Source organism: Coffea arabica, chromosome 11c, assembly GCF_036785885.1.
Source record: "Coffea arabica cultivar ET-39 chromosome 11c, Coffea Arabica ET-39 HiFi, whole genome shotgun sequence".
Taxonomy (NCBI): domain Eukaryota; kingdom Viridiplantae; phylum Streptophyta; class Magnoliopsida; order Gentianales; family Rubiaceae; genus Coffea; species Coffea arabica.
Genome location: NC_092330.1, coordinates 3,179,710 through 3,203,201, shown reverse-complemented (window position 1 = coordinate 3,203,201; position 23,492 = coordinate 3,179,710). Strand labels below are relative to the sequence as shown.

Sequence of the window (23,492 nt, the reverse complement as noted above, 5' to 3'; positions counted from 1 at the left end):
TTGAAATATCAAGTACACAAGAATTTAAGGGTAAACAAGATACAAGCATGAAAGATAGATGGCACACAAAATTAACGTGGTTCGCTTCCACCATTGAGTTTACATCCACGGAGAGAAACTCGTTCTTTATTATGAAAGGAAAACTCTATACAAGAATACAATTTGAACCTAAGTCCTACCCTTGTATACCATCTCTCATCTCCCAAGAACCCTCTCTCACATCCCATGTATAAGGCTACATGATGCTCTTGTGTCTCCTTGTGTGTCTCTTGTGTAGTATGCCAACCCATCTATTTATAAGGAACATTATTTGGTCAAAACCCAAATAACAATAGAAAACCAATTATAATTCCTAAACTTGTACAGAATGGGAAATAACTTCTAATTCTAAACTAAATAGAATATTTTTTGGCTACTATTTCAAGTAACTAAAACCAATTAGGAAACTAGTTACTTCCACACAAACACAAGAACTCTATCTAAAAGAAATTAAGCCAATTTCCTAACATAAAATTGGTTGTTTTTTCGTAAAATAAATTCAATTATAAATAATCAAGTTAAAGAATACAGTTATCCGGAACCAACAAAAAAAATCAAATATAAAGCAAATAACTAAGAAATCTTACGTAGCATAGAAAGAAGTGATTGATTTATTCTGTCATGAACCTAAGTTTAAGTGCTGCTCTGATAAAGCAATTAAACTTTTAACATCGTATGATTGTATTCCTGTAAAAAGAATCAAACATTGAGTTTTCAGTCATCAAATAGATAACACTTTCTTTTCCAAGCAAGTTCGACTTACCAATCTTTTATTAATCACAAAAAACCGACCAAACTTTTATTGTATTCATGTCGGTTGACGCATTAGTAGAAGAGTCCCATGTCAGTTTCGGTTTCGGAATCTTTTGTATTAGTCAACTTGAAGGTCTATATATATGTACCAGTGCTAGTGCGGTTTTTCTTTAAAGAGGGAGCTTGAGAGAATAATTGAGAAATTCTTCAAAGACCTACAGTCTTCGAGTGTTTTGAGAGATATTTGAAGGTATATACATACACACATAAATATATATATGTACTAGTGTTAGTGCAGTGTTTCTTTGAAGTGGAAGGTTAAGAGAATACTTGAGAAATTCTAGTCTTTGAGTGTTTTGAGAGATATTGTGGCGTGAATTAGTAAGTGAAAGATATGATTTAGTATTGTTATTGTTGTGTATTTTTGGTTAATAAATTTTTTTGTGTTAAAATAACTTCTGCTGTTTCTCTTTCAATCCCCAATCTCGGTCCTCCCAAGACCCTAGAAGAACCTTAGGACCATAGAAGAACCCGAGAAGAAGAAAAACAACTCTAAAGTCTGATCGCCAATCAATGAGACAACGGAGCCTGCAGTAAGTTTTTCTATCCTGTTCTTTTACCGTCATCATATTTATTTATTAATTTGGTTTATTTGTACTTAATATGTTGACTTCCTGTTTCATTCAATCGCATAGTATTCGTTATTATTTGCCTCCTTTTGGGTTGCTTTGTTGGTCAATTTGATTTGTTATTTCTGATTGATTGCCTATTCGTCGTTATTATGTGATCTAGTTCAGTATTCTATTTTTATCTTTCAACTTTATACATTTTAATCTTGAATCTTCAGGTCGCAAAGAGATTGGAGAAGTTTAAAACCACAGTCTTCACACAAATGAGCATGCTTGCAGTTAAGCATGGAGCTATTAACCTAGGGCAAGGCTTTCCCAATTTTAACGGACCCGAATTTGTTAAAGAAGCAGCTATCCAAGCTATTAAAGACGGGCGAAATCAATATGCTCGTGGATATGGTGTGCCAGACCCTCAACTCAGCTGTAAGCAATTGCTGCAACCATTTCAGGCTTAATAGATCCAGAGGATGAAGTGATCCTTTTTGCTCCTTTTTATGACTCGTATGAAGCCACATTGTCCATGGCTGGTGCTAAAAAATGGAGTGTAACTCTACGGCCTCCAGATTTTTCTGTAACCCTTGATGAGCTCAGGTCTATCATCTCCAAGAATACTCGAGCAATCCTAATCAATAGTCCCCATAATCCCACGGGGAAGATGTTCGCTCGAGAAGAACTTAGGGCGATAGTATCTTTGTGCATCCAGAATGGCGTTCTAGTTTTTACTGTAGGAAATAGTCAATGATGAATTCCACATTGAAAGTGTGTGAAGAATAGAAGAGGTTTATAATCAAGTCCACACCTATTCAAATAAATTTGGATGGTGGAAAATTTTGGAGGAAAAGTTTAAAATTGCACATACATTTATCCGGTTGACTATTGAATTAGAATATAAATTTAATGGTTACAAATTTGGCACTTGAGTCTTAAGAACCAAAATTAATTAAAATTAATTTTGTTTTAAAATTTCTTCTTAACTAAACGATTTTCTTTTAGGGGCTGCGTCTAATGATATAACTCTTAAATGTCCGTTTAGTGTCCATTCATTTTAAAAGGTGCCTATTCATAAAAAAATGTCTTCAAAAGATATGACATTTCTTTTGGGGTATCTGAACATTATAAATTAAGGACGTTCAGATGTTAAGAAGTCTCACTTTTACTTCTAGTTTTACTATTCTTCTATTTCTTTCAAAACAATATTCTTTGAACCATTTTTGGGAGAATTTCTTCATACTACTATGTGAAAATTTTGGTTGGCTGTGTTATTCCTAGAGGGAATTGCCGCAAATCTGATAGTAGAATAGTGGAGACAAATTTTCTTAAGAAAAATGATTCTTCACGTCAAAGCCATTTTCTGTGGTTGTAGTTATTACTATTTCCTAACATTTACTGATAAAGTTTATGACAAGCTGGCTTTCGAAATGGATCACATTTCTATGGCTTCCCTTCCTGGGATGTATGGGAGAACCGTCACTCCGAATTCGTTAGGAAAGACATTTTCCTTAACCAGTTGGAAGACTGGGTGGGGAAATAGCTCCTCCACATTTGACATGGGGAGTGAGGCAAGCCCATTCTTTTCTCACATTTGCAACATCAACTCCAATGCAGTATGCTGCTGCAACAGCTCTCAGAGCCCCAGATTCCTACTATCAGGAGCTAAAGAATAGTTACATGGCGAAGAAAGCGATCCTTGTTGATGGATTGAAGGCTGCAGGTTTCATAGTTTATCCTTCCAGTGGAACTTATTTTGTAATGGTGGATCACACTCCTTTTGGGCTGGAAAACGATGTTGCCTTCTGTGAGTATCTGATCAAGGAAGTTGGCGTTGTAGCAAAATTCCAACTAGTGTCTTTTACTTCAATCCAGAAGAGGGAAAGAATCTTGTAAGGGTTTACCTTTTGCAAAGATGAAGAAACTCTTAAGGGTGCAGTTCAGAAAATGAAAGAGAAGCTGTCTAAAAAGTTCTAACCCACAAGGCATGGGGTTTTTAGACCTTATTTATATGGTGCTATTATTGGTAGCTAGTAATATCTCATGCGTTTTGGGAGTGTATATATTTTCCAAACTACAACATTTCTAAGATATTGAATTTCTAAGGTGTAATTTCCTTTTTATGGTTTCTAAGTATTATATCCACGGCTTCGTGTATTCCCTTTGGGTGATGTAAATGTTCTCTTTGATGTCATTTCAGCAAAAATTTTCATTCGTTTTTTAGTTCAAGTTCTCCTTCATCACATTTCCTGATTTTATCTTCCATTTTAATGAATTTTTTCAGTTTTTTTTTTTGTTTAATGATGAGTGTAAAAGATTGATAGTGCTATTTCAGTTAGGTGTTAATGATTGGTTGTCAAAAAAAAAAAAAAAACTATGGGTGTTAATAACTTAGGTGTTATCTTCCATTTGGGTATTAAGTTTTTTTCTTTTTTTATTTTAATTCATATAATTGCTATTCATTTAAAATGATCGGAGAACATGAAGTATAAAATTAGAGGTGGAGATCATTTTATGGGTGAAGAGATATATATTCTTTGAAATTGAACTCTTTGCATTCTTTTGTGTGTTATTTCTATTAATATATAATAGAGTGTTAATCATGATCCACCACATAATTTTTTTTTTCTATCTCATTATTCATTTTTTTACAACTAAAATTTCATTAGTAGAGATAACTGAGTTTTAAAAATTTTTTTTTTGGGCATATCAATGTAATGCACTAATGACAAAGAGTCCCTTTTTTAGGTCAAATGCGAAATTTTATTGATCAAGGCATTTCAGTTTGTACGCAACAGCAGAGGCTATATATTCATCAATGACATTCACAGTCTCCTAGACTATATCTGTCAACAAAAGAATTGGATTTCCAATGTTCACAAATCCAAGGTAATCCAAGGGACCACGGATATGGGACCAAGGCATCGATGGTTATCAATAACAATTATTTTCAACGATGTAACATTTTTTGAACAGGATATAATTTTACGTGAATTACTTATAAAATTTAAGAGATAAGTATTATATATAGGATCCATATAAATAATAATAAAATATAACAAATTTATTATAAAGATGTATATATATAAATAAACACACACACACGTATAGCCCAAACTTAACTCCCATCCAATTAGCACAAAATATTTTGGGACAAATTCAACTCATCTCACGTGTATAGGGTTCGACCTGATAAATTTAGGGTCTACTAGGCTGAGCTGAGGCTAACCCAACCCAATTGATAGGCCTACTAATAACTGGAACAAGCATTGCTTTAAATAACTAAAATAATAGGTCTAACTACATTTGTTTGTAAAAGTAATTATAACTATCTTTAATGGTCAAACGAAATTACTCAAATGGGTTGGAGTTATTGAACTAAATTATTGAAATTATTAAGATAAATGATATACAAAAAAAGTTGAAAAAAAATATGAAACTACTCAAAAAGGAAAAAGAGGGTTTTATAAATTATTAAATAGTTTCCTTCATTGTTTAGTGCTACAATTGGAATTGGTTTAATCTATTTCCTAACGAAGAGGCCTAGATAGTAAATATTTGATTTATGTGCGCATTACACATGTTTGTAAATATCATTCATAGAAGGAAAAGTTGTTCCAAATGTTCCCCATATTTTGTCAAATGAATTTTTTTGTCCTTCACTTTTAAAATAATAACTTTACATCCCTTACAAATTCATATTAACAAAATTTGGTCCAAACCAAAAATTTCAACTATATTTTAGTCTAAAATCACCACGTGACCCATATGTAGTCATTTATTATGTACAAAAAAAATCAAATTCCACTTTTTTAGTGATAAAAATAAATATGGATTGGATCAAATGCCACATTTTTGGGAAAAAAATAAATATGGTTCTAGTCAGATCATACTTTTTAGAGGCAAAAATGAATATGGATTGGGTCATTTGTATTGCTACAAATGGGATCTAGCATATTTGTCCCTAAAAAAATGACCATATATAGGTCACGTGATAGATTTAGAGTAAAAAGTGATAAAAATTTTGATTTGGGATCAAATTTTAACTTTTTAATCTTGTAAGGGACGTAAAATTATTATTTTAAAAATGAAGGATGAAAAAAATTTATTTAACAAAATGTGAAGGACATTATGAACTATTTTTTGTTAAAAAAACTTTCGTGTTTAGTACATTTCAAAAATATTCTGAAAAATACTTTTACTTTGAAATACTCTCATAAGACAAGTAATAAATTTTTAATGTATTATACTTCAATTTTTGAAAAAATTTAAAATTTGAGTAAGGATATTGAGATATATGCTAAGAGTGACATACATCATATTTTACACATATAGACAGTTATGAAATTTTAATAAATTTATTGTCTCCTACACAAAAATACTTTGAAAATTGGTATTAGATGTAGCATAATTTTTGAAAATCATAGTTAATTTATCTGTGTTTTTAGTTCCATAACTTTCAAATATATTATTACTATTTACATATGGATTTAATTATATGCATACGTTTGCTATATGCATTTTTTCATGCTGAATTGTCCTCATATTTTTTAAAAAATATATTTCAACATAATGTATTGTATAGTATATGTATTTACATAGTATTATACCCTTCCCTATTTTACCACAGTGGTGGAGATAGGATTTATAGGTAGGGGGCGAAATACTAAAGGTAGAATATTTTTTTACAAGTGCAATTTTGAAAATTATGAATTATGTTTTAATTTTTTCCATTTCTTTGGCTTAATGATTTAGAATTCATATCGAATTGCAACTAATTAAAAAAATAATTTAAACCAAAGTTTCTAACAACAAGCTTTTTTGTTCACAAGATGATTTTAACAAAACACCAATAAAATCAAGTCCACAAAACATAACACTACAACAAAAATGGCCTTTAACGGCATTTAATGGTGTTAGTATAGATAATCTAACCTGACACTTTATCTATCCTCACACCTAGGGCGAGTGTTGTCCCTTCCAATGTGGGGATAGCCTCAAATCTTTAGCAGCATTCAAATGTGTCAGGAATACCATGGTGCTATAGCATTCCCTCTGCCAACAAAAACATTTTTTTGTGATAATCGAAAGTGTCAGTAGAGCATTAGAACATCAGTAGCGGATCAATAGGATATCCAATTTATGAAGGCATCTTGAGTTGTCTTAATATATGGCTTTAAGGACACGTAGCCATGTGAATTTACACTGCTTTGGACGACATGCCCATTTGTCATTAGTGTTTTTCGAAGCTAAGCTATGCTGACACTTTTAACTGCCAGGAGTTTTTTCCCTGTTTTTTTTTTTATATGGAAGCAACCTACAATTAGTCCTCCCTACTGTACATTCCACCAACCAGAATCCCAAGGGACTTGTAAAATTATCCCAAAGAGCAGAATGCATATAGCAATTTAAAAGAAGAAGTCGATACTCAAATATAATTCATTGAATTAAAAGTCGGTAACAAGTACAAACATAGCAAGTACTAAAATCCCAAACAAGTACTAAAACATTCTCATGTACACAAACTTGAAATACTCTCTTGTGCACAAACTTAAAGATTCTCATCCCTAACAAGTTGAAAGAACTAATAGTAGCTTCCAAACTTTCCAATGAAATGATGAGAGCTTTCAGTTATAACCACGAAGTCCCCATCAATCTTCAGCTGGTTCCACCTATGCACAAAGTTTGTGGGGGATCAGTAGATCATCATACTAACAAGACCTTTCCAGAAAAGCCACAATGTATTTGCTAAAGATCAAATTAAATTGCCATAATTCTAGAGGCGAAGCCATTCATGATGAGACCTAAGAGCCACGATGTAAAAACATGAACCCCTTTTCCACTACTCTGGGTTAGGCCACGAGCCATGTCATTTTGTTTGATTCAAAGTTAGGAACCATTCTAAGGATTTAAATTTGTTCAAATTTTCTGTATTCCACGAAATAATCACTTCCAGGGGGAAATTTTGCAACCCACTCACACTTAAGATCAATCTGCTATCACTGAAAAACTAAACCTTGTATCCACTCAGTAACATAAAGTCAACTGCTAACAAAACTAGTTACATACATTTCATATCGGCAATTACAGGACAGATCAATGCGTAAAGTTAAAAGCTTTCAGAATAAGTATTAGCAGCTCAATGCCCATAAAGCCAATACATAAATGTGCAGCAGTAGCGAATCATGAAGCTTTAGTTGCATTTACTTCTTAAATATTAGCTAGAGAAAAGATCATAACGTTTCCCACCTAGAAGCTTTAATTTCATCTATTAGTTACCACCTCATACTTGCCAACAACCATAATCACACCACTCATCCTCTTATACCAACCACAAAGTCCAATAAACCCAATCTCCTGCCCCCTGACCCTCCTCTTCCCCACCCCCCCCAAAAAAAGAAAACTAAAAAAAGAAAGAACAGAACAAGAAATGGTTCTTGGAACATTTACAATTTTCACAACCCTTTCACAACAAATACATGGAAAGCACTAATGAACATCATCTGTAGGCCCAATTGAATCAAACAAAACTGACTACTAGTCCTCAATTTACTGTACAACCACTAACCACCGACATGATTACTACCAAAAATGCATCTGCAAAGCAGAAGCAACCTCTTTAATTCATAAAACAGAGTACAAAATCAAGCCATTTTAGTACTCAACTTCCATCCTTAAAATCCAGAAAAGGCCATGCAACATCCTTAATCTTCCTCACAAAGACTAAAGACCGTTCTTTGATCAGCTTATACCAAAACCCCACAAAATTAAAACACATATTTTTCAGTTTCAAGAAAAATCACGAGCCAAGATTTACCTTTAGAGAAGACTTAAAGCAACCCTTCCGGTACACAGACTGGAAAACTTAATGATGTATTGCTGTCCTATCCTTGACCAGGGGCTTTTAAATACTTAATGTAATTACCTAGTAGATCAAGAATTTAGTTTCTTTTTGGTGTTAATGTTTTCCACATGAATCAGGAGTTTGTTTTATCTTTTCTTGGCTTCCTCGTGAATCAGGGAATGTAGAAAATGGAAACATAAGAGAGATCACTCAATAAAAAACCTATACTAGGTTGTTTTCGTATTTATGGTGAAACCATATATTACCTAATAACTTTTCAGTACATCAAATTGCAATCATGGACAGCAAAATGTGCACTGCATCCGTTGCTTTCGCGAAATATTTGAACTATACTAAAAGGAATGTCTTAAAATTTTTACCTCCAAAGGAGGGAAGTTCTGCATTAGTGCTCAAAAGAAGCTGTGCTTTTGTTCCTGTGCAGAGTCTCCATTTCCTTTCTTTAAGGTAAAATTGTTTGGAGAGGCATTCATTGCTAAAGTTTCTTGATACAAAGCCTGCAAAAATAGTTTCCCCAAATTTTAGTAAAGACAAAAGCGAGGCTAAATCAAATGCTTATATGAGAAAGATAGTTTACCATTTATCATTGCCAGATATACTCTCATTGCCCTACTTCCTAGACTGCAATTCAACTTTCAAAGCCTTAAGAAGGTCTTGCATTTCAATTTGTTGGTTTTGCATTTCAGCTTGTCAGTTCTCCAGCCTTTGCATAAGTTGCTATTGAGTTTGGACTTGAATTTCCATCTCAGCTTGTTCAGCATTTTTCTTGAATTTTTAAACCATGTCAGGTACAAATAACAACAATTCGTTAAAAAACAAGACAGATTATGTCCCATCACAGAAGATGCAAAAGAAAGCTCCAAAGTTTGAATTATAAGTTGTAAGTGTGATTATAATTTTAAGCTAGTCCTAAAATTATACATCTCAAACTACACAACATCAACTCCCAAGTTTGAAAAAGAATAACCAAAGGAGATTTCAAGTCATGAACAACCCCTCTGTATGATACATACTGTGAAACCCACGACTATTGGCCCAATTATTACTTTATCTTTATTATTTTATTTTCTTGACTAATTAAAAAGGATAAAGTTGCTATGAGAAAAAAAAAAGAGAAAAGAAAAAGGGAAAATAAAATAAAGTAACTGTAGGATGGGTTAATGGGCTCTAATACAGTCAAACTTTTACCCAAGCCACCTACTAATAAGTAGTGCTAGGTTTAGGGTTTCATTAAAACCCTAGACAGTAAAATAACCCTAACCTTACTTTCTTTCGTCTGCCCTAGAGCAAGAGCCGTCAGAGAGGAGAGAAGGAGAAGCAGGCAACAACGTCAATCGATCCGTCAATTAGGCACCTAAACCTGTAAGTCCCAAATTCACGTGAAACCTCTCCTTTAAATTCTAGTAATCGAATTAATTATCCTAAATATTTTATGGATATATATTATTGTTGTATATAGATTGATATATGCGTTTCTATAAGAGATTAGGAGGATTCATATTTGAATTAGTGGAAATAGGGTGTTAGATCTTGATCGTTGGTGAGTAGATGACCCAAATCTGTTGAAGAAAAGAAAAGGAACAAAAAAAAAAAAGGAGAAGAGCAGCAGCGGCTGCCGCTGCTCTGTTTTGGCCAAGCACTGCCGCTGGGGAAAGGAATTCCAAGGGTTGGCTGAAAAGACAAAAAAAAAAATTTATGGTGATGTCGCCAGCAAGTGCTGGCGACAATGGAACAATTTGGTTGGCCTTTTCGGTCAACCAATTGGCTGATTTGGGTCTGGCGACCATGGTCAGCCATGCCATACGCCCCACCAGAAAAAAAATAATAACAATAATAATAATAAAATAAAATGAAAAATAAAGATAACAATAAACAAAAATAAATAAGTAGAAAGGGAGCAATTTAAACTTGGACCAAATTATAGTATAAAAATTTAGTAAATATTTAATAAATAGATTTTAAATATAACTAGTCCATTTTTATAGTATATTGTGAATATTAAAATTCAGGACCCAATTAAATATAATTGTTAGAATTGAGGGTTAGTCATGTAAAATATTACCTTATTAATTAAGTCTAAAGTACTTAAATAGCAATCTAAAACATTTTAACCTAGCCTTATTAGATTAAGTTATACAATGTAAGATAAGCTTTAGATTGTGGAACGAAATGCTTAAAATAATAATAATAATAATAGTAATAATAATATGGATGAAATAAATTAAGGATGTAAACGAAAATATAAATATAAATACAAGTGTAATAGGTTAAGATAATAAATATAATAACAAGTCAATATATATATAGGTTTATATATACATAAATAATAATAACACCTACACACGCACAAAGGTAGAAATAAAGTGAAAGGTAATAATAACTAATTAATAAATATATATAAGTGGTAATACAATAAAGTAGCGACGACAAGGACGATAATAATAATAGTAATAATTAATTATAAATCATAAATAGGTATAGTAAGATAGCAGTCAAGATAATAAACATGCTTATGAGTAACTATTTTCTTTTAAATTAAGAAACGTTACAAAAAGGAGAACTTTCCAAATTAAGAAATCGCCCAATTTGAGAGAGATACTATTAGGGTCCATTTAATGGTCTAGGTATGAATCTTATGCTTACTTAGGGTTGTATATTTATGCATCTATAGGAAGTAACAACTAATTAGGGAACTCATGCATTTGATAGGTACGGTACAAAGATCTAAGGTAGTCCACTCGAGCAGCTAAACAAAGGTAGGTGGTACTTACCCTTCTGAGATTTCAAATGTGTAAATGAGACTCTCGTTTTCAATCCTATTTGGCTATGTTGGCTCGAAATGTGTTTGATTAAATGCTTTACTTGGGTATTTATGAAAGTTGTATTTTACTATACAAAGATGGACCATGTGACTTATTTGAAATGTTTTGATATGTTCTTATATACAAAATGGGCTGAATCTTTTATGAAAGCAAGGAATTCTGTATATGAAATACGAAATGAATTTTGACCAGTAAAGCTCAGAGCGGTCATGGAATAGACGGTAGGGGCTATAGTCCTGTCTAATCGCCATGGTAGTCTGGTGTAGAATCCGGCCGATTGGTAAGATCATGGTAGCCTGGTATAGAGTCCGGCTGATTGACAAGGTCATGGTAGCCTGGTATAGTGACTGGACGATTGACCTAAATATGAATGAGACCAATCGGTAGTCATGAAACTTATTGGTCACCCACCTAGTAAGGGTTTAATCTCTAGGCTGAGTACTCAGTAGCCGGTCATTACATGTACTTGTTATGAGCTGGTCTGGAAGAATGATTTATGAGCCGATATGAAATGAATTCATGAACTGATTTGAAATGAGACTTATGAACTGAAATGAATTGAGACTCTCGTTTTCAATCCTATTTGGCTATGTTGACTCGAAATGTGTTTGATTAAATGCTTTACTTGGGTATTTATGAAAGCTGTATTTTACTATACAAAGATGGACCATGTGACTTATTTGAAACGTTTTGATATTTGCTTATATACAAAATGAGTTGAATCTTTTATGAAAGCAAGGAATTCTGTATATGAAATACGAAATGAATTTTGACCAGTAAAACTCAGAGCGGTCATGGAATAGACGGTAGGGACTATAGTCCTGTCTAATCGCCATGGTAGCCTGGTATAGAGTCCGGCCGATTGGTAAGGTCATGGTAGCCTGGTATAGAATCCGGCCGATTAACAAGGTCATGATAGTCTGGTATAGAGACCGGCCGATTGACCAAATATGAATGAGACCAATCGGTAGTCATGAAACTTATTGGTCGCCCACCTAGCAGGGGTTTAATCTCTAGACTAAGTACTCAGTAGCCGGTCATTACATGTACTTGTTATGAGCTAGTCTGGAAGAATGATTTATGAGCCGATATGAAATGAATTTATGAACTGATTTGAAATGAGACTTATGAACTGAAATGAATTGATTTATGAGTGGATATGAAGAGATTTGTGACTTGAGACGAAATGAATTATGACATTACGATTTCTTATGTACATCTATCAATAAGATGCTTTTAAATTGCTTGTCATTCTTTACTACTGATTGCTTTAAAAATAACGTTACTTTCAAAATTACGGATGTGAATGATATGCAAACGATTTGAGTTGTACTTATATATTTGTGTACCTATAAAATTAAGAGTGCATGGTCCAACAGAGGGGTAAATATTACCTACTGAGCGATGTGTCGCTCAACTCACTTCTTACCATTTTTGCAGATTCGGAAGAGTATGAATTGGTTTACATAGAAGACCCTGAGGATGACTTTTATTAGTTTAGGTGCATAGAACTTGGCAAACTAGCTACTTCTAGTGTTATCCTATTTACTTTTGTTTCCGCTGTTTCAATTGGAGAATAAATGTACGAATGCCTTGACTATTCGTAGACTTCCTTTTATATGTAATTCGAACCGCACTTTATTTGTTTAAATTATTTAGTATTGCCAAGTTTAATTAGTTAATGTAGCCTTGTATTCCTGAGTGGGACTTGGGAGTATGGTGGATGTCATGTGACGGGCACGTGCGGGCTCGGTGCGTGATATTTTTAGTGGTATCAGAGCTAGGTTCGAAATAAAATCATAAGGTAGAATAATTCATGAAATAAGTAGTGTAAGCAGTAAATTAGGTTTGACAAGATCTGTGTACGGTAAAGAAGAAGGGAGTAGGACTGATGGTGTTCCATTTGGTATTGTAGGAGATGGTCGAACCAATGCACGAGGAGCAGGAGAATTGCGACTGCCCAGTCCATTTGACAGGATGTGACGTGGCTCGTCTTAAGAAGAGACAAAGGTTTTATAGGGACAGGTTCCTAGAGGAGTTAGATAGAGCCACGGACGGAGCTAGGAAGGCTTATGCATTGAGTGATCGAGTAGCTGACCAAAGGCAAGAGATCTCGTCGTTGATAGTGTCGAGGGAACACATGAGGCAGGACATGGAAGGCTGGCGTGGAGAGGTCCTCCGACTGCGAGAAGAGGTCATTAAGTTGAAAGTAGATATGGAAGTACAGAAGGGACTAGCTGATATGCATAACGAAGAATTTGGGGAAGTAGCTTCCCTACTCCAGAATCGACAGGCGGAGTACGAAACCCTAGAAGAGAAATATGGAGAGAGAAGGCAACGTGTGATGAACTGGATAGCTGACCACTAGCCCCTTGCACCTCAGATGCACGGGTGGAACCACCTATGGCCTGATAGTGATGCGGAGGTAGAGGATGACCCCGAGGAGGACCCTGAGAACATGCCCATGGAAAATCAAGAGGGGGAAGATGGAGTTGAGGATCAGGACGGTGCTGGAGAGGGCATAGGAGACGGAACTATTGTGGATGCGGATCCACCAGTTGATGAGTAGTGGAGTTGGTCTGAGAAAGGTTTCATTTGGCGAACCACTCATTTTAGTAGTATTATGAAATATTAGTCCAAAAACATTGGTAGGTTGATTAGCGATTGTTCGCGTGGATTAGTCCTCTATCCAGTCGTAGGCTATAATTAGATAGTTTGGACGCTAGATTGTTAGACATTTTCTTCTTGGAAAATGTTGGATTATTGGCCCCGATGTATGAGGGATCGATTGTTCTTCTCGTTCGGAGTTAGCGAATGAAACCTCCTACTTTAAAAAAAATTCTTTTCATTTTGTATTTATTATCATTATAATTTGTTTAATGTGATTTTTCGCCCATGTTGTTTTAAGGGTAGTATATGTAAAGTATGCAGGTAGGCAACTCTAGTTGGAACGTCTTAACAGCGTTAAAAGCGTGTTTTCTTATGTACCTATATATATGTATCCATATATGCATAATAATAAATAGGGATAAAAAAAAACTTACTTAGTATGGGACTCATTGTGTGACTTAGGAAATGGCACCAAGAACTAGGCGCGGCGTGAATCGCAATGGCAGCTCTAATGGCGAGAACGTCCAGGGTAGTCGCAGCCAAGAACCGTATCAAGGAAATAATGACCAAGATACGGGCTATCAGGGGACTGGTTCAAGCGGGCATCAACCCTACCTGATGCTACCAACGGAACTAGTGACTGCACTAACTGGAGTAGCCCAAACATTACAAGCCCAATCACAATTAGCACAAGTTCAGGCTGTCCAAATCCCGGGCCATTGACAAGGGAGAACCCAATCCTACTATGAGAAAATGAAACGGATCCATATCCCTACCTTTGATGGAACCCCTGACCCGGACTTGGTAGAAAAATGGTTAGATAAGATAGAAAGTAATTTCGCACTTTTGCAAGTGTCGGAGGAGATGAAGCACCTAATTGTCAAACCCTTTTTGGTAGGAGAGGCTAATAAGTGGTGGGCAACTTTGGAACCTACCGTCGTCCCACCAGTAAGTTGGACAAAATTTAGAGAGGAGTTCCTGAAGTACTTTTTTTCACCTGCCGTGAAGATGTAGAAAATAGATCAGTTCGAAAACCTGAGACAGACACCGGGGATGTCTGTGGTACAATATTCAAATAAGTTTATGGCGTGGGGAAGGTTCGTGCCGTTGACCATGGCGGATGTCGAGTTAAAGAAATATAAGTTTGTACGGGGATTGTTGAGTAGGATTCAAATTAGGGTGAATACCGCTTATACCCCTACGTTTAATGATGTATTGGATGCCAGCGTGAAGGCTGTAGCTGACTGCAAAAGATTGGACAAAGAGGGTGGAAATAAAAGGTCTAGACTAGGGAATGAACTGACAGTGTCGGGAACACCAAGACCTGGCGGATGGTTCCGCCTAATTAAGAAAAGTCGTGGGCAACCACCGAAGGTGACTAGAAGAAATACCTTTCCCACGTGCAAAACCTGTAGAAAGATGCATCGGGGAGAATGCCGATTTAAGACGATTCCCACATGCAAGACTTGTGGGAAGATGCATCTAGGGGAGTGCCGATTCGGAATAGGAGCTTGTTTTGAATGTGGACAGATGGGGCATAGGGCTATGAATTGCCCAAACAAAAGATCGGAAGGAGATAAGAATGGCAATCTCACTGATAAGAAGTCAAAGGTGAACGCCAGGGTACATGCCATGACTGACGTTGAGGCGGAAGTGTCAGGCGACGTGGTCACAGGTACTCTTTTAATTAATTCTATGCCTGCATATGTGCTATTTGATTGTGGAGCTAGTCACTACTTTGTTGTTAAGAAATTTGCAAAGTACTTATGCATGCCCCCTGAATGGATGGACCACCCCTACCAAGTAGTTGCTCCAGGAAATAAAATCTTAGTGTCTCATACTAGGTATCCAAATTGTAGTGTGGAATTGGAGGATAGGAAATTGGAAGTGGATTTGGTGCAAATAAATATGAGTGACTTTGATGTTATCTTAGGAATGGATTGGCTAGCTAGACATTTTGCCCAAATTGATTGTAGAAGGAAGAGAGTGTTGTTCATGAAACCGGGCGAGAAGGATTTCTCCTACCAAAGAAATGTGGGTAATAGAAAAGTTCGTCGGTTAGCCCTTCTATCTGCTATGCAAGCGTATAGGGTAATAAGGAAAGGATGCGAGGCATACTTGGCTTACGCTGTAGATATGGAAAAGGAAGAGACGTCCTTAGAAAAGATTCCAGTGGTGAAGGATTTTCCCGACGTGTTCCCGGAGGATCTTCCTGGCCTACTTCCGGATAGGGAAATAAAATTTGAAATAAATGTTATACCTGAGACGAATACCATATCCAAGACCCCCTATAGGATGGCACCTGCGGAATTAAAGGAACTCAAGAAGCAATTACAAGAATTGTTGGACAAGAAATTCATTAGACCTAGTGTTTCTCCGTGGGGTGCGCCGATACTCTTTGTAAGGAAAAAGGACGGTAGTCTAAAATTGTGTACCGATTATAGGGAATTGAATCGAATCACAATAAAGAGCAGATACCCCCTTCCAAGGATAGATGATCTCTTTGACCAGTTGAAGGGAGCTAAGGTATTCTCTAAGATAGATCTGAGGTCGGAATATCATCAATTGAAGATTAAGGCCGAAGACATCCAGAAAAGTACATTTCGTACGAGATACAGGCACTATGAGTTTTTGGTCATGCCCTTTGGATTAACTAACGCTCCGGCGGCCTTTATGGATATGATGAATCGGGTATTTAAACCACAGTTGGACCGTTTTGTGGTAGTATTTATTGATGACATTTTAGTGTACTCTATAGATGAGGAAACTCATGCTGCCCACCTTAGAGAAGTCCTAGAGATACTCAGAAGAGAGAAACTGTATGCTAAGTTCAGTAAATGTGAATTTTGGTTGAAGAGTGTGGCATTTTTAGGTCATGTGATATCAGGTCAAGGGGTGTCGGTTGACCCAAAGAAGGTAGAGGCAATTGTGGACTGGCCACGACCCACTAATGTAACTGAGGTGAGGAGTTTCTTAGGATTTGATGGATATTATCGAAAATTTGTAGAAGGATTCTCCACTATTGCTACACCGCTCACTAGGTTAACTCAGAAGAGAGTAAAGTTCGAATGGACAGATAAATGTGAAACCAGTTTTCAGAAGTTAAAGGAAAAACTAGTGTCAGCCCCAGTACTCACCCTGCCATCTGGACCGGAGAGATTTGTGATTTACAGTGATGCTTCTAAAAATGGTTTAGGATGCGTATTGATGTAAAATGGTAGAGTGATTGCTTATGCTTCCCGCCAATTGAAAACTTATGAGCAGAATTATCCAACGCATGATTTGGAGTTGGCGGCAGTAATATTCGCATTAAAAATATGGAAGCATTACTTGTATGGTATACAATGTAAGGTGTTTACCGATCACAAGTGTCTCAAGTATTTGTTCACTCAAAGGGAATTGAATATGAGGCAGAGGAGGTGGTTAGAATTAATTAAGGACTACGATTTGACAATCAGCTACCATCCAGGCAAGGCAAATAAGGTAGCAGACGCCCTTAGTAGGAAATCGAGAGAGTTAAGAGAACCCACAACAAAGGATTAGATAAAAAACTTTGAAGTGGAGATGGTAGAGTCCACGGCCCAAGTGCTAGCTACCCTGATAGTCGCACCTACCTTGATAGATAGGATTAAGGAGGCGCAGCGCTCGGATGCCGGGCTCGCAAAAATTAAGGAAAAACTGGAATTAGAACCCTTTTATAGGTTTGAATTGGGAGACGATGGGAGTTTGTGGAAGGATAGTAGGTTGTGTGTACCAAGAGATGAAGGATTAAAACAGGAACGGCTAAAGGAGGCACATAATTCAAGGTTCTCGATCCATCCTGGTGGAACCAAAATGTATCGAGATCTGAAGAGGAATTATTGGTGGAATGGGATGAAACGAGATATAGGCGAATATGTGGTGAAGTGTCTGGTGTGCCAACAAGTGAAGGCCGAGCATCAAAGACCTGCCAACTTGTTGCAACCCCTAGAGATTCCCCAATGGAAGTGGGAACATGTGGCAATGGACTTTGTAGTGGGGTTGCCCCGAACCATTAGATATAATGATGTCATCTGGGTTATAGTCGATCGATTAACAAAATCGGCCCATTTTCTACCAATGTCGAATGGGATATCAATGGAGAGACTGGTAGAGATGTATATGGAGCAAATCGTATGCCTTCATGGTGTCCCAGTGAGGATAGTGTCTGATCGAGACTCTAGGTTCACGTCCAAATTTTGGTCAACTTACCAAGAAGTTATGGGGACTGACTTAAGATTAAGTACAGCTTTCCACCCTCAAACGGATAGACAGTCGGAGAGAACCATACAGACTCTAGAAAACATGCTTAGAGCTTGTGCACTAGACTTTACGGATAGTTGGGACAGGTTGGTAAAACTAATGGAGTTTTCGTACAATAATAGCTATCATAGCAGTATAGGCATGGCACCGTTTGAGGCATTGTATGGACGGAAGTGTAGATCCCCCTTATATTGGGATGAAGTAGGCGAGAAACAGATCGCTGGTCCTGATTTGGTGGAGCGGACTTTGGAGAAAATTAAGATCATCCGAGAAAGGTTGAAAGTAGATCAGGACTGAAATAAAAGTTGGGCAGATTCAAAAAGGAGACCTTTGGAGTTCCGACCGGGAGAAAAGATGTACTTGAAAGTGTCCCCTACCAAGGGAGTAATGAGATTTGGACGAAGTGGCAAGTTAAGTCCGAGGTATGTGGGATCTTATGAAATACTGGATAGAGTTGGACCTCTAGCGTACCGACTAGCTCTCCCACCTACTTTGTCAAGGATACATAATGTGTTCCATGTCTTCCAATTAAGGAGGTATGTGTCAGACCCGAATCATATTTTGGAGGACCAACCCGTCGAGGTGAAAGAGAACTTATTAGTGGAGGAAGTTCCTTTAAGGATCGTAGACCGAAAGGATCAAGTCCTAAGGAGAAGGACCATACCCTACGTCAAGGTGCAATGGACGAACCATACACCATGAGAGACAACATGAGAGTTAGAAGAGGACATGCGGAATAGGTACCTATATCTTTTTTATCAAGGTACGTAAGTTTCGGGGACGAAACTTTTCATAAGGGGGGTAGAATGTGAAACCCACGACTATTGGCCCAATTTTATAACTTTATCTTTATTATTTTATTTTCTCGACTAATTAAAAAGGATAAAGTTGCTATGAGAAAAAAAAAGAGAAAAGAAAAAGGAAAAATAAAATAAAGTAGCTGTAGGATGGGTTAATGGGTTCTAATACAGTAAAACTTTTACCCAAGCCACCTACTAATAAGTAGTGCTAGGTTTAGGGTTTCATTAAAACCCTAGATAGTAAAATAACCCTAGCCTTACTTTCTTTCGTCTGCCCTAGAGCAAGAGCTGTCAGAGAGGAGAGAAGGAGAAGCAGGCAACAATGTCAATCGATCCGTCAACTAGGCACCTAAACCTGTAAGTCCCAAATTCACGTGAAACCTCTCCTTTAAATTCTAGTAATCGAATTAATTATCCTAAATATTTTATGGATATATATTATTGTTGTATATAGATTGATATATCCGTTTCTATAAGAGATTAGGAGGATTCATATTTGGATTAGTGGAAATAGGGTGTTAGATCTTGATCGTTGGTGAGTAGATGATCCAAATCTGTTGAAGAAAAGAAAAGGAACAAAAAAAAAAAAAGGAGATGCCGCTGCTCTGTTTTGGCCAAGCACTGCCGCAGGGGAAAGGAATTCCAAGGGTTGGCCTTTTGGCCAACCCAAAACAAACAAAAAAAAAATGATGGTGATGTCGCCGGCAAGTGCTGGCGACAATGGAACAATTTTGGTTGGCCTTTTCGGTCAACCAATTTGCTGATTTGGGTCGCCAGACTCTCTGGCGATCATGGTCAGCCATGGTTGGGCCCCGCCAAGAAAAAATAATAATAATAACAATAATAATAATAAAATAAAATGAAAAATAAAGATAACAATAAACAAAAATAAATAAGTAGAAAGGGAGCAATTTAAACTTGGACCAAATTATAGTATAAAAATTTAGTAAATATTTAATAAATAGATTTTAAATATAACTAGTCCATTTTTATAGTATATTGTGAATATTAAAATTCAGGACCCAATTAAATATAATTGTTAGAATTGAGGGTTAGTCATGTAAAATATTACCTTATTAATTAAGTCTAAAGTACTTAAATAGCAATCTAAAACATTTTAACCTAGCCTTATTAGATTAAGTTATACAATGTAAGATAAGCTTTAGATTGTGGAACGAAATGCTTAAAATAATAATAATAATAATAGTAATAATAATATGGATGAAATAAATTAAGGATGTAAACGAAAATATAAATATAAATACAAGTGTAATAGGTTAAGATAATAAATATAATAACAAGTCAATATATATATAGGTTTATATATACATAAATAATAATAACACCTACACACGCACAAAGGTAGAAATAAAGTGAAAGGTAATAATAACTAATTAATAAATATATATAAGTGGTAATACAATAAAGTAGCGACGACAAGGACGATAATAATAATAGTAATAATTAATTATAAATCATAAATAGGTATAGTAAGATAGCAGTCAAGATAATAAACATGCTTATGAGTAACTATTTTCTTTTAAATTAAGAAACGTTACAAAAAGGAGAACTTTCCAAATTAAGAAATCGCCCAATTTGAGAGAGATACTATTAGGGTCCATTTAATGGTCTAGGTATGAATCTTATGCTTACTTAGGGTTGTATATTTATGCATCTATAGGAAGTAACAACTAATTAGGGAACTCATGCATTTGATAGGTACGGTACAAAGATCTAAGGTAGTCCACTCGAGCAGCTAAACAAAGGTAGGTGGTACTTACCCTTCTGAGATTTCAAATGTGTAAATGAGACTCTCGTTTTCAATCCTATTTGGCTATGTTGGCTCGAAATGTGTTTGATTAAATGCTTTACTTGGATATTTATGAAAGTTGTATTTTACTATACAAAGATGGACCATGTGACTTATTTGAAATGTTTTGATATGTTCTTATATACAAAATGGGCTGAATCTTTTATGAAAGCAAGGAATTCTGTATATGAAATACGAAATGAATTTTGACCAGTAAAGCTCAGAGCGGTCATGGAATAGACGGTAGGGGCTATAGTCCTGTCTAATCGCCATGGTAGTCTGGTGTAGAATCCGGCCGATTGGTAAGATCATGGTAGCCTGGTATAGAGTCCGGCTGATTGACAAGGTCATGGTAGCCTGGTATAGTGACTGGACGATTGACCTAAATATGAATGAGACCAATCGGTAGTCATGAAACTTATTGGTCACCCACCTAGTAAGGGTTTAATCTCTAGGCTGAGTACTCAGTAGCCGGTTATTACATGTACATGTTATGAGCTGGTCTGGAAGAATGATTTATGAGCCGATATGAAATGAATTTATGAACTGATTTGAAATGAGACTTATGAACTGAAATGAATTGATTTATGAGTGGATATGAAGAGATTTGTGACTTGAGACGAAATGAATTATGACATTACGATTTCTTATGTACATCTATCAATAAGATGCTTTTAAATTGCTTGTCATTCTTTACTACTGATTGTTTTAAAAACAACGTTACTTTCAAAATTACGAATGTGAATGATATGGAAACGATTTGAATTGTACTTATATATTTGTGTACCTATAAAATTAAGAGTGCATGGTCCAACAGAGGGGTAAATATTACCTACTGAGCGATGTGTCGCTCAACCCACTTCTTACCATTTTTGCAGATTCGGAAGAGTATGAATTGGTTTACATAGAAGACCCTGAGGATGACTTTTATTAGTTTAGGTGCATAGAAGTTGGCAGGCTAGCTACTTCTAGTGTTATCCTATTTACTTTTGTTTCCGCTGTTTTAATTGGAGAATAAATGTACGAACGTCTTGAGTATTTGTAAACTTCCTTTTATATGTAATTCGAACCGCACTTTATTTGTTTAAATTATTTAGTATTGCCAAGTTTAATTAGTTAATGTAGCCTTGTATTCCTGAGTGGGACTTGGGAGTACGGCGGATGTCATGTGACGGGCACATACGGGCTCGGGGCGTGACACATACCCAGCCTACTCAATCAGATTGAATTTGAGGGAAAAAAATAGGGTCAGATCAAGCACATAACATCCCATCTATTCCAATTCTGCGTACCCATACAAAAGCTCCAATTAGCTTGCTGGATAAACTAAATCAACCCCAAAAACTAGTGGCAAAACACATCTAATTTAATGTTTTCTAAGTTTGTTGAGTAGGTTTGTCTAATGAGGGAAAGAAGCAGAAAGTATGGTCAATATTTTACACTACCAACGACAACAACCAAAATTTTCCAACCGCTGGTCAATTTTTGTTCAACTCTCCTCCTGCTAAGTCCAAACGTAGTTGGGTTTTGTGCAAAAATGGTTGGGAAGTAGCAAGTCCTTCCCAAGCGGGCCAAGAGGCAGATGATGCAATTAATCTAGGGGATTCATGATGGCAAGGCAAAAATTTTTAACAATTTTTCCCCTAAGTTAAAATTAGGGCAATAAAATTTCTAGGGATGAAAAGATTAATCATGTAAATAACCATAAAATTACACCCTAAATAAAGATTTGACAAGAATGCAGGTAGAAATTTTCAGAAAAAAAAAAGAAACAGGCTTAGGGCCAAAATATTTGCAAATTATTTTAGTGAGAAAGAGGAGAAGGAAAGAACTAACCTTTGCTGCAGACACTTGGAGAATTACTTGGTCTTCATGCTAGAGAGCCATGGTACTTCACTGGTCTTCAATCGTCGGAGAGATTGAGATTGCAGTAGTGAGGTGGAAGTAGAGGTGAGAGTGGGCGTCTGAGTGAAAGTGAGGTAGAGGTGATTTGAAAGAGAGTTCAACACTTAGAAAAGCTTTGTTTTGCTTCTACACAGTAAAAGACAACTAGACGAGTCCACCACTTTTTTTTGCCTTGAAGAAGAAAATTTTCACTAAGTCTTTTGGCCGCCAAAATGAAACTTTGGAGTTTCTGCCAAAATCAAACGCTATCGTTTTGTGTCTTTTTTTTTTTTTTACATCTTACATTTTCTTAAATGTCATGATAGGTAGTCTAAAGGCACATTATTATTTTTATATTAGATAAAATAAAAAAATTTAAAGTATATATTATTGAATTGATAATAAGTGTCATGATAGGATTGCTATAATGACACAAACTAGAAAGTATCCTTATAGGCATGTCAGGAAAAATCATTTTTGTTGTAGTGTAATAAGGAAATCATATGGCTAGTATTGAATTAAAATATGCATTAATATGTGAAATTTATACAAATTTATATAATAATTCATGTTTCAATCTTTTCTTTCTTCCCATCCTACACAAAAAAGGAAAAAAAAAATCTATCTACATGAACATATCGCAAAATTTTTCCTTAAAATATCAAATGGAATAGCCGATTAGTTACAAATATTAATTGTAATAAATGTTTATGTTGAGATATTTTAGAGACAATACATTAAATTCTAAGAAGATAATATGTAACACAAAGCATTTAATAGGAAATTAAATTTTGTAGATCAACTAATTTAATGACAATCTAAAAATATTTAGAGAATTTAATATTTTTCATAAGAAAAAAAAGGTTAGTGAAGGAGGACAACGAAATTTTTCTAAAATTTTTGGTTGGGGAGGAGGGGCCACAGGCAAAAAAATAATCTTCAACGAAAATTATCAAAATCCAAGGGGGTAAAAAGTGAATAGCCAAAATTTTGGAGGCAACTGCCCCTGCAACC

General features: G+C 35.7%; 1 long non-coding RNA gene and 1 pseudogene across 1 annotated transcript; one reads left to right on the top strand and one right to left on the bottom strand.

Annotated features, from left to right (window-relative positions):
* The first annotated feature begins 849 nt into the window (after positions 1-849).
* Positions 850-3,386, top strand: LOC113715813 (uncharacterized; annotated as a pseudogene).
* A 3,448-nt stretch (positions 3,387-6,834) lies between these two features.
* On the bottom strand, positions 6,835-22,573 carry LOC140017077 (uncharacterized). Its single transcript, XR_011823398.1, has 4 exons — positions 22,431-22,573; positions 8,849-9,036; positions 8,634-8,768; positions 6,835-7,081 (listed from the first exon to the last, which is right to left on the bottom strand). It is a non-coding gene; the product is annotated as an uncharacterized lncRNA (long non-coding RNA).
* Positions 22,574-23,492: the final 919 nt, after the last annotated feature.